Here is a 12,352-nt window from a genome sequence, read left to right as displayed (position 1 = left end):
AAATACCTTTTCAGTCATTCTGTGAATTATTTTACTGATTCTGTTCATTTCACTCCTTTTCACTTGTGTACCATATCATCTGAAGAAAGGCATCTATCTTGGACCCAGGTCTTTACTACCACAAAAAATACTGCTATGAATATTTTTGGTGTATATGAATCCTTTTTAAAATATATTTTTAGACTTCCTTGGAGTGTATGGCTAACAATGAAAACTCTAGGTCAAAATGTAATAACTTTTCTAGCATATTTCTAAATCCCTAAAGACTGTGAAGGAATTAGACTCATTTATACATCTATCAACATTTTGAGTGTCTTAATCCCCCTTCTCTTTGACATTTTAGATTCTCAACAATTTGTTTCCAGCCTCTCTGTCCTTTTTATACATTATTTCAGCACCTATCTAGAGTTGTTGTGAGGATCAAATGAGAATAATCTGTAAAGTGCTTGGTACTACTATAAAAGCCAAACACTGCTAAATAAACGCGTATTCCTTTCCCTTTCCCCATATGCTCTCCAGAAAAATCTTCCCTCAGCAGCTTAAGGTTCCCTATTTCAGAGCATTTCTGGAGCACCTCAAGACCTCAAGAAGGATTCAGGGCTGTCCTAGAGCCTGGTGACCAGAGAAGAACAGATTTTCTCATTAAATATTTGGAACAAGTAAATAAAATGTTTCTCTCCAGAGATAAAACCATAACTGGATTAACCTGAATAGTTCAAAATTTGCCAAAGTTTTAAGTATAGTGACGAATTTCCAAGTTTCTCCCCCCCCTTTTAAAATGTCAAACATTAGTGTTCTTCGATTAAGTATTAAGTTTTTAAGAAGATAACACCAACACCCCTCACTCTTGATTTTGCTTAACTGAGATAACTATGAATGCTATAAAATAATTAGACCTCATGGGATTTTTAAAAGATACTCAGCTGTGGCTAATAACTTACAAGAACCCTGGGGTACAATTATTTCTTGCTGCCCATATTCTTTCAACCTCACTGGATTCCTTTTCATCTATTCTTACTCTTAAGAGTCAGAAGGAACAAAGGACAAATATTGTAGAAACTATTTTCTCACTGGCTATAAACAAGTTCACCCTTTCTTCTTTTCCAACCCTGCAATAATTTTCCCAACACACATTTTATGGGTTAAAGGGAGATCAACATGTAGACATTTTATCTGGCACAGAATTACCCATTTGTCTAAATAATAAGTTGCTTATAAAAACTGCAGATACAACCTAGCAGAATATATTAAGAGGTGCCATAAATTTCATACCATTACTCTGAAAATAATGGAAGATAGCTAGGCCTTAGTAATCTCCAACAACCCGTTTCTAAATTTCTTAGTCCAGAATTTTCCAAACTATCGGACATGTAAGAAGCAATAACCAAAATGGCTGGCAATTTTCAAGAACAATTTCCCAAAACACTGTTTTTTTTCCCCCCAAAGAAAACAAAGATCAAAATTAACAAAGATTAAACTAACATCTGAATTTGCTCTAATGGATTGAGAATATAGTGTATCAATTGAATGGTACATGGAAACAAGATAAAATTTTAGTCAGTAGGTATATGTATATGTTACCAAATAGGGTAAAACAATCACAAGTAAAAAATAATTTGAAAACCATTATAGGTAATAAGAGAAAATATAGACAATTGATTGAAATGTAATAAATTAAGTTGCCATTTTAAATTTTTTTCTATTTTCTAAAAGGGAAATAGCAACCTTTTGCAAAAGGCAAGAATATAACTTGTATGAAGGAAAAAATCCACTTAAGAAGTAGCTGTAACTAGGAAGCAAAAGAGATAGGTTAGCAGAAAACAGAAAAAAAAGAAATCCAAATCCAGGAAATATAATCCACTGCATTTATAACTAGGATTCACAAATACTGTTGCTCATGGAAAAGAAAACACATGCTAGGTTTATTTTATATACTTTCAAAAGCATTTAGCAAGAAAAATATCAGCAAGCAACTATTAAGTTCCTACTATGCTCTAGGCACTGGAAATAAAAAAAATAAAAATAAAAAAAATAAATCCTGTTCTCAAGAAACTCACATTCTAGTAGAGAAAGTGAACATATATACATATATATAGTGTGTATAGATAAATATAGATAGATAGATAAAAAAAATACAGAGGAGGAAAGGATAAACACATAAAGGTCTCATTAGAAAGTGGTGCTTGATTTGAAAACAAATGATTCTATGAAGTGTAGGAGAAGGAAGTATATTTCAAGCACCCGAAGCAAAAGCAGTGCAAAGGAAAAAAGAAGGGAGATGAAGTTTGTGAATAATAAACAGTAAAATGACCAATCTGGCTGGAAAAGTTGATTATAACCAGGTTGCAAAAGGCCTTAAAAATGCCCAACAAAAAAGTTCATACTTTATCCTAGAGGCAATACAACAGGGATACCCGTGCAAATGATTATATAGGAAGGTGCTATAGTGAATTTGAACTTAAGTGGATGATGGAATGAATCTGGCTCTCAGTCCCTGCTGGCTGTTATAGCCTCTATTATAATTACATTATCATAGGTGTGAATCTTGTAGAATTATATTAAGTACTAAGTGCATGTTCTGAACTAGAAAACTATTAATCACCATGCTAAACTAGATAACCATTGTATTATTAATTCCACTTAGCACTTTGTAAGTGTTTTAACTTCAAGACATAGTAGGGCCCATAACAACTAACCAAAACAACTCACTTAAAATTTCAAGTAGCCAAATACAAAAGGAGCTGAAAAAAAAGGTAACTGAAGAAAACCATTCACTACAAATTAGAATTGAACAAATAGAAATGAATGATTCAATGAGAAGTCAAAAACCAAACATGATAACAGGAAATGATTATGATGAATGTTGGAGGGAATGTGGGAAAATTGGGACATTAATACACTACTAGTGAAATTGTGAACTAATCCAACCATTCTGGAGAGCAATTTGGAACTATGCCCAAAGGGTTATCAAACTGCATACCTTTTGATCCAGCAGTGTCCCAAAGAGATCTTAAACAAGGGGAAAGGACCCACATATGCAAAAATATTTGTGGCAATCATTTTCATAGTGCCAAGAAACTGGAAACTGAGTGGATGCCCATCAGTTGGAGAATGGCTGAATAAATTATGGTATGTGAATGTCATGGATTATTATTTTTTCATATTGCCAAGAAACTGGAAACTGAGTGGATGCCCATCAGATGGAGAATGGCTGAATAAATTATGGTATATGAATGTTGTGGAATATTATTGTTCTATAAGAAACAATCAACAGGATGATTTCAGAGAGGCCTGGAGAGACCTATACGAACTGATGCCGAGTGAAGTGAGCAGAACCAGGAGATACAGCAACAACAAGACGCGATTCTGATAGACGTGGCTCTTCTCAACAATGAGATGATTCAGCCCTATTTCAATATTCTTGTGTTGGAAAGAGCCATCTACACCCAGAGAGACAACTGTGGGAACCGAGTGTGGATCACAACATAGTATGTTCACTTCTTTTGTCATTTGCTTGCATTTTATTTTCTTTCTCATTTTTCTTCCTTTTTGATCTGATTTTTCTTGTGCAGCAAGATAACTACATAAAAATGTATGCCTATATTCAATTTACATTCGTCTTACTTCATCTTAATCCAGTATATGTTAAACATGGTAGAATAGAAGAAATTGAAACTACTTCTAGCCATATGAAAAGATGCTCTAAATCATTATTAATCAGAGAAATGCAAATTAAGACAACTCTGAGATACCACTGCACACCTCTCAGATTTGGCTAGAATGACAGGGAAAGATAATGCGAAATGTTGGAGGGGATATGGGAAAATAGGGACACTAATACACTGTTGGTGGAATTCTGAATACATCCAGCCATTCTGGAGAGCAATTTGGAACTATGCTCAAAAAGTTATCAAACTGTGCATACCCTTTGATCCAGCAGTGTTTCTACTGGGCTTATATCCTAAAGAAGGGAAAGGGACCTGTATGTGCAAAAATGTTTGTGGCAGGTCTCTTTGTAGTGGCCAGAAACTGGAAACTGAGTGGATGTCCATCAATTGGAGAATGGCTGAATAAATTGTGGTATATGAATATTATGGAATATTAAAAATTGGAACAATAGGTTTGGCAATTGTCAACACTGAAAATTATCTATGCATATAACTTGTAAATAAAAAGCTATAATAAATTTTCTTTTAAATTAATAGAAAAAACCATATACTGGATTACTTGCCCTCTGGAGGGGGTGGAGAGAAGGGGGGGTCAGAAATTAGAACACAAGGTTTTGCAATAATGTTGAAAAATTATCCTTGCATATGTTTTGAAAATAAAAGGCTTCAATTAAAAAAGAAAAAAAAAAGAATCAAAATTAAAAAAAAATGAAAAAACAGAAGAAAATGTTAAAAAATAGGTTAAGCATGAAAGGCCTCATCAGGGAAAAACATAGGCATTACCCTTCAGCTAAAATCTTTCTATTTTGCACAAGAAAATGCTGTGGCTATGCTGTTAAAAGTGATATAAGGAAAAATGTATTATTTTGAAGTATGACTCCCAAGTCTGTCAAAACGTGGAATTATATGAACACAATTACAAAACATTCTTCACACAGATCTAAATAATTGGACAAATATTAATTGCTTTTTATAAACTGAGTAAATATAATGCAAATAACATAACAATTCATTCTGTCATAGCAAACTACCAAAAGATTACTTTTATAAAATTAGGAAAAAAAATACAAAATTTATCTGTAGAAAAAAATATCGAAATACCAAGGAATTTTTAAAAATAGAATTTTTTTTAAATTAAAAGGAAAAAGGCCTAGCAGTATCACATCACAAATTATTCTACAAAGCTGTAATCTTCAAAACCAGTTTGGTATTAGGTAAAAAAGATAATGGATTCCAGCTCAATCAAGATTCCATTGATCCAAAGAACAGATTAAATACACAATATATAGAAGCAAATGACAACATAACAGTGTTTGATAAAGACAAGACCTCAACTACTATCGAAAAATTTACAGATTAAAAAAAAATAATAATAACTACTGGGAAAACTGGCAAGTAGTCTGGTACAGGAGGCACAGACCAACATCTCACTCCATAAACAAACAAACAAACAAAAAAACTCAAAATGGGTAATTATTTAGACAAGAAAGGCAAATAAATGGAATAGAGAAGAAATGATCTGCCAGATTTATGGGTACAGGAAGTTTGTGACTGAAAATGAGGTAGAGTTTCACAGGAGGTATAATGGATAATTTTGATTATACAAGATTTAAAAGGTTTTTTTGCACAAATAAAGCCAATACAGTGAAAATTAGAAAAAAAAAAAAAAACAAGCAAAAGCAAGAATCTTTTATAAGACTTTCATTCCTAAAACAAAGGGTATTAAGACAAATTTATGAGAATATAATCCATTTCCCAATTGATAAATGGTTAAAGCATATGTATAGGTAGTTTTCTAAGAAAGAATTCAAGCTATTGGTAGTTGTATGAAAAAATGTTCTAAATCACTAAAAAATTTATTCTTGTGTTTAATCACATCCTACTTTGTATGACCCCATTTGGGATTTTCTGGGCAGAGCTATCCGTGGCTTGTCATTTCTCCAGTTAATTTTACAGATGAGGAAACTGAGACAAATCAGATTAAGTGACTTGTCCAGGGTCACACAGCTAATAAAACACTCAGAGCTCTATCCACTGCTGCACACTAATAATTAGAGAAATACAAATAAAAACAATTCTGATGTACTATACCTCTTACACTCAAGATTGGCAAACACAAAAAAGAAAATAATATGCTAAAGAGAATAATACTAATATAGTGTCAGGGGAACTGTGAACTAATTAGTCTGGAAAGATCTGTGATATGGAGAAGGATGATGATGGCCTGGAGCCCATGTATGTAAAAGAGCAGTAGGCAAGAGAAACAGCAGCAGGTTTGGGAGGTCTCAAGCCAGAAAGGCTAACTGGCAACTGATCAAAAGAGATTCAGAGAATCCTTACGCTAGCACTGGGTGTAGGACCTAATGCTGTTCCGCAACTCTACTGCACATATCTATTTCTGGGTCATTGTTTCAAGCCACAGAGGAACACCTTCAGTCAAGAGGGAGTAGAAAACAGGAACAGTATCAATTGTGACACCAAGGAATCAGGGACTCTTTCTGAATAAGAACCAGAGTTCAGACCAAAAAAACAGTGCCAAAAGTACACCATATTCAAAGGACCAAAAACTTCCAATTTCCCCAAACTAGGTCTGAATACAGCAGTGCAGAAAAAAGTTTGAAGCTTAAGATACATACCCCCCACCCCCCCTCTGCCCCCAACAGTGAAAAAAAGTTCAAAATCAAGAGGTGGAAAAATGAGCAAATAACAAAAAAAGAACCTGATCATAAAAAGTTACTGTGGTGACAGGGAAAATTAAAAGGTGTGAACATGAACACACACACCTCACTAGAGAATTCCTTAAAAATCAGAATCAGTCAAATAGAAAAAGATACACGGGGCAGCTAGATAGTGCAGTGGAGCATCAGTCTTTAACTCAGAAGAACAGAGTTCAAATCTAACCTCACACTTAACATTTCCTAGCTGTGTGACCCTGGGCAGGTCACATATAATCTCCTGGGTGGGTGGGTGGGGGAAGCTCAATGAAGAAAATAATTTGTTAAAAAATTAGAATTGGAAAAGTGGAAGCTAATCACCATAAACATCAAGAAACAATAGAACAAAAGAAAAATATAAAATGTCTTTGGAAAAACAGACCTAGAAAATAAGATTGAGGAGATAGAACTTAATAATTATTGAATTACCTGAAAGTCACAATCAACACATAATGAGCGTTGACATCACATTTCAAGTATAAAATAAAATTTCTCCAATATATCCTAGAACTTGAAGATAAAACAAAAAATGAAAAAATCCACTGATCAAATGAAAGAGATCCCAAAGTTTTAATATTAGTCAAATATTATAGCCAAATTCCAAAATTCCAAATTCCAAATTAAAGAGAAAATACTTCAAGCAACTAGAAAGAAACATGCAAATGTCATGGAGTCACATTCAGTATTATTCAAAATCTAACAACTACCATATTAAAGGAGCACAGGACTTAGACTGTGATATCCCAAAAAGCAAAAGAGCAAAGATTCCAACCAAGAATTACCTAGCTAACAAGACTGAGTGGGGGGAAGGAGAGGGAGATATTTAATGAAAGAGGACTTTTAAAAGTATTCCAGATGAAGAGACCAAAGCTGAATAGAAAATTTGACTTCTAAACAGAAGACTCAAGAGAAGCATAAACCAGTTAACCAGAATGAGAATCATGAAGTTATAATATGTTTAACTGTTTATCTTTCTTTATGGGAAAACCATCTTCTAAAATCTTTATTATTATAGCAGTTAGAAGGATATTACATTGAAAGAGCTTCCTGAGTAAATATGTTGGAATTTTTTTTTTATTAAAGCTTTTTATTTTTCAAAACATGCATAGATCATTATGCAACATTGGCCCTTGCAAAACCATCTCCCGCCCTTCTTCTCTCACCTCCCTCCCCTAGATGGCAAGTAATCCAAAGTATGTTAAAAACATGGTAGAAATGTTAAATCTAATACATGCACACATATTTATACAATTATCTTGCTGTACAAGAAAAATCAAATCAAATCAGAAAAGAAAATGATGAAAATGAAAGCAAACAACCAAAAGAGAAAGTGAAAATGCTATATTGTGAACCACACTCAGTTTTCACAGTCCTCTCTGGCTGTAGATGGAACTGGATCACAAGATGATTCGAACTGGTCTGAATCATCTCCTTGTTGAAGAGAGCCATGTCCATCAGAATTGATCATCATATAATATTGCTGTATAATGATCTCCTGGTTCTGCTCATTTCACTTAGCATCAGTTCATGCAAGCCTCTCCAGACCTCTCTCAAATCATCCTGCTTATCATTTCTTATAGAACAATAATAATCCATAGCATTCATACACCATCTCTTACTCATTTTCCAACTAACTGATGAGCATTCACTCAGTTTCTAGTTTCTTACCACTACAAAAAGGACTGTCACAAACATTTTGTAAAGGAAAAAAAAAAAAAAAAACTGAATAGAAGAGAAAGAGGGGATGTCCTGGGATAAGGGGAAAAGGCAAGGAAAGGAAGAATTGGGAAAATTCTCTCACATAAAAGAGGCATGCATGTTATAGTATATGTACTCGCACATACACACATTCTCATCATCTCTTCCCCCCCCTTCCTTTCTTTCCCTCCCCCTTTCCCCTCTCTTTCTCTCCTCCCCTTCCCCTCAATAAGAGACTAAAACAGAATCTATTGTGTTTTTAACTGTTTGGATATACTCAAGGGCCATACAAGATTATCAGTGGGTAGTTGTTATAGCTACCTTTCAATTCATCATCACTTATGGTTGTCTTAGCAACTGATTTTGTGGCCTTAAGTGATCTGTGGGCCAGATGTTCCCCACTCCTGCTCAATTGAAGGAAAAGGAAAAATAAGAAAAAAAGGCAGGAGCAGTTAGGTAGAGTCCAGTAGATAGAGCACCAGTCTGGAATCAGGACAAAAGTTCAAATCTGGTCTCAGATACATGACACTTACTATAGTTATCTATGTGACCCTGAGATTAATTAAAAATGACAAACAGGGAAACTACACCTCACTAAAAGTGAACAGAGACAATAAAGCAATATTAATACTAAACATATAATGGAAAAATAGCACAGCTTCCAAAAGCTTGAAAGACAAAATTAAATGAATTACAGGAGTAAATAAATAGTAAATGTATACTAGTGAGGGACCCTCAATATTACCCTCCCAAACATACCTAATCACAAAATAAGAAAAAAGTCAAGAAAATTAATAGAAAATTAAGATATAATAGTCCTTTTGAGAAAAAATAATAGAAATAGAAAGGAGTATGTTTTCTTTTTTTTCCCCCACATGCACATGGAAGCACAAGCACTAACCACATATTAAGGCAAAAAATTTAAACACAACAAATGCAGAAAATCAGCAATGTTAAACATAGACTTATCAGGAATATGATGCAATACAATTACATTTACTAAAGGATCATGATAGCATAGATAAAAAAAAGTTAATTGGAAATTAAATAATCTAATCCTAAAGAATGCATTGGTCAAAAAGTCATAGAAACAATAATTGTATTTAAGAGAATAACGAGAAATTTCAAAATTTGTAGGAAAAATTTGCATCTTTAAAATGCATACATTAATTTTATTTTGGGGGGGTAAATGAATTGATCATACAACAAAAAAAACTTTTTAAATGAACAGATTAAAATCTCCAGTTTAAAACGGAAATAGTGAAAATCAAAGGAGAAATAAACAAAAGTTAAGAAACATCGCTGGATGAATAAATAAAATAAAACTAAGCGTTGGTTTTATTTGAGGAGGACAGGGACAATAAAATATATAATTGGTTAATTTGATTTTTTTAAGGAAGAAAACCAAAATTACAAATATCAAAAATAAAAAAGGTAAATTCAATCAGCAATAGATGAAATCAAAGCAATTAGTTTTGTCCAATTATATACCAGCAAAATAATGTAAATGAAATAAATGAATATTTACAAAAATATAAACTGTCCAGAAAACACTGGAGAATAGGATATTTAAATAACCTATTTCAGAGAAAGAAAGTGAATAAGCCATCAATGAACTCCCCAAGAAAAATTCCCAGAACCAGATGGATTCACAAGTGAATTCTACAAAACATTTACAGAACAATCAAAATTCTGTGTGTTTGTGAGAGAGGCGGGGAAGGAGAGAGGGGAAGGAGAGAGGGGGAGGGAAGGGGGGGGAGGAAGAGAGAGAGAAACTTTGGAAAACTAGGAAAAAAGCCTACCAAATAAATTCCTTTTGTAACAAGGTTTTGAACCTAAACTAGGGTTGGCAAAAACAGAGGGGGAAAATAAAATACTGATCAATTTCCTTTCTATCAAGGCACATTTTTAATAAAATACCAAAAGAGAGATCACAGCATATCATGAATTATGCCAGGTATGATTTATACCTGGCTAATTGAATTTTAAATAACTATCATATGAATAATTATTTCAAGAAATGCAGCAAAAGTCTTTGACAAAATATGAGACCCATTTCTGTTAAAATATTAGAAAGCATAGGACTTGATGGAACCTCTTTAAGTAGCATTTATCTAAAATCAGCCTGGAAAAGAATAAACTTGAGACCTTTCCCACCCAACAAGATCAGTAATGAAGTAAGAATCTCCACTACCACCATTATTATTCAATGCTGCACTACAAACTAGCAAAGCTAGTTTGTAACAATTATAGCAATTAAGACAAAAATAAATTGAAAACAAAATAAGCAACAGCAAAAAACAAAACAAAAAAACCTACCTTTCCAGATGACATGACAGCATACTTAGAGCACTCCAAAAAAAAATCAACAAATAAACTAGCTGAAACAATCAACAACTTTAAGTTTCAGGATATAAAATAAGCCTATTCCTATACATTACCAACAAAATCCATTAAGAACAACATAAAATATCTGGATTCCATCTGCCGAGACAAACCCAGAAACTAAATAAGTAAAATTATGAAACACATTTCACACCAATAAAAACAGATGTAAACAATTACAGAAATTATTCATCGATTGTGGTTTGACAGGGCCAATATCATATAAATGACAATTCTGCTTAAATAACTAAATTTCTTTAGTATTCTACTAGTCAAACTACTAAAGAATTATTTTATATAGAGTTTGTGACTAATGAAAAGTTTGAGAGACTTAAGTTTCTGGGTAGTTGATAATCTTATTAATTATAGCTAGCAAATAATATAATAAAAGGATAATCTTTGGCTGTCTTTCATAAATCAAAATCCCCTCCTAGAAACCTCTTGACCCTCATATGTCCTTGGAAGAATGAACATTCCTAATAGGTATCAACTGATTAATAATTAATGAGAATAAATATTATAATGAGGTTTATTCTAATGAGAGGCTGGGGGACCAGGGCTTTGATTAGGATGTCACTCTTATTCTTAGACCTCAGGCAATCTAGAGAAAGCATTTACTCCCATCCAAGCCTCAGAAAAACACAAGGGACTGGAATTCACTTAGATTGGATTTTCTTTCTAAGGTTCTGCAAATTGTGCAAGGGGGGGGGGAGGGTAAGAGTTTTGTTTTTTGTTTTTTTTTTTAAAAACAATTCCACCTACATAAAATGGTCTTAAATGTAGTACATTTTTGGGCAAGGCCAGTAAGATCTTTCAAAGATTGGCTGTATTAACAAGAATTATTAATTTCCAAATAAGAAAATAGAAAAAAAAATTAATCTCAATTAGTAATTGGTTATCAATGAGAAATAATCATTTTTCTCAGTGCCAGAAAAAAAAAAGTAACAAAACTCATCTGAACAAAAAGTCAATAATATTAAAAGAATCAATGGAAAGGGGAAAAAAATGACTAAAAAAGACAGTATAGCAATTCTAGATATCAAATTATAACAGAAAGCAGTATTCATCAAAACAATGCGATGAAACAGTGGAACAGATTAGGTACACAATACACAGTAGTAAATGATCCAAATCGTCTCTTTGACAAATCCAAAGATACAAGCTTTGGAGGAAAAAAACTTTCAATTTAATAACAATTGCTAGGAAAATTGCAAAGCAGTTTGGCAGAAACTATAGACCAGTATCTCACATTGTATTATCAATCAACCCAAGATCAAAGTACATTATTTAGAAATAAAGGGTGATGATATTAGTAAATAAGGGGAGTATATAAATTTTACCTATCAGGTCTAAGATAATATAAGAGTTTTTAAAGAAAAGGTGGAAAGATTTATAGGTAGTATAATAAATCATTTACATTACATGAAATTAAAAAGCTTTTGCACAAAACTAATGCAACCAAATTTAGAAGGAAGACGAAATTCTGAAAATAATTTTACAGCTCATTTCTCTGATAATGGCCTAATTTCTCAAATATATAGGAAACAAATATATAGGAAATTGCTCTTTACAATAAGCAATTTCCCCAATTGACAAGTGGTCAAGGGATATTAACAATTTTCAAAGGAAATCAATTATCTATATGGTTATGTGAAAAAATATTCTAAATCATTACTGATTAGAAAAATGCAAATTAAGACAACTTTGAGATACCACCTCACACCTATAGGATTTGGTTAACATGACAAAAAAGAAAACAATTGCTGGAAACGTTTTAAAAAATGAAACAATAATATAATTAGTGGACTTGTGAACTAGTGCTCTCTCTAAAGAACAATTCAGAATTATGCCCAAAGGACAAACAAATTGAATATGCCCTTTGACCCA

At 32.8% G+C, this 12,352-nt stretch overlaps 1 protein-coding gene across 2 annotated transcripts in view; it reads right to left on the bottom strand.

The window, feature by feature from the left end:
* ZFAND6 (zinc finger AN1-type containing 6) overlaps nt 1-12,352 on the bottom strand; it is an 89,867-nt gene that overhangs the window by 63,076 nt on the left and 14,439 nt on the right. The gene's annotated exons all lie outside the window — the stretch shown is intronic.

This window comes from Sarcophilus harrisii, chromosome 2, assembly GCF_902635505.1.
Source record: "Sarcophilus harrisii chromosome 2, mSarHar1.11, whole genome shotgun sequence".
Taxonomy (NCBI): Eukaryota; Metazoa; Chordata; class Mammalia; order Dasyuromorphia; family Dasyuridae; genus Sarcophilus; species Sarcophilus harrisii.
This window is presented reverse-complemented; position numbering and strand designations above follow the sequence as displayed.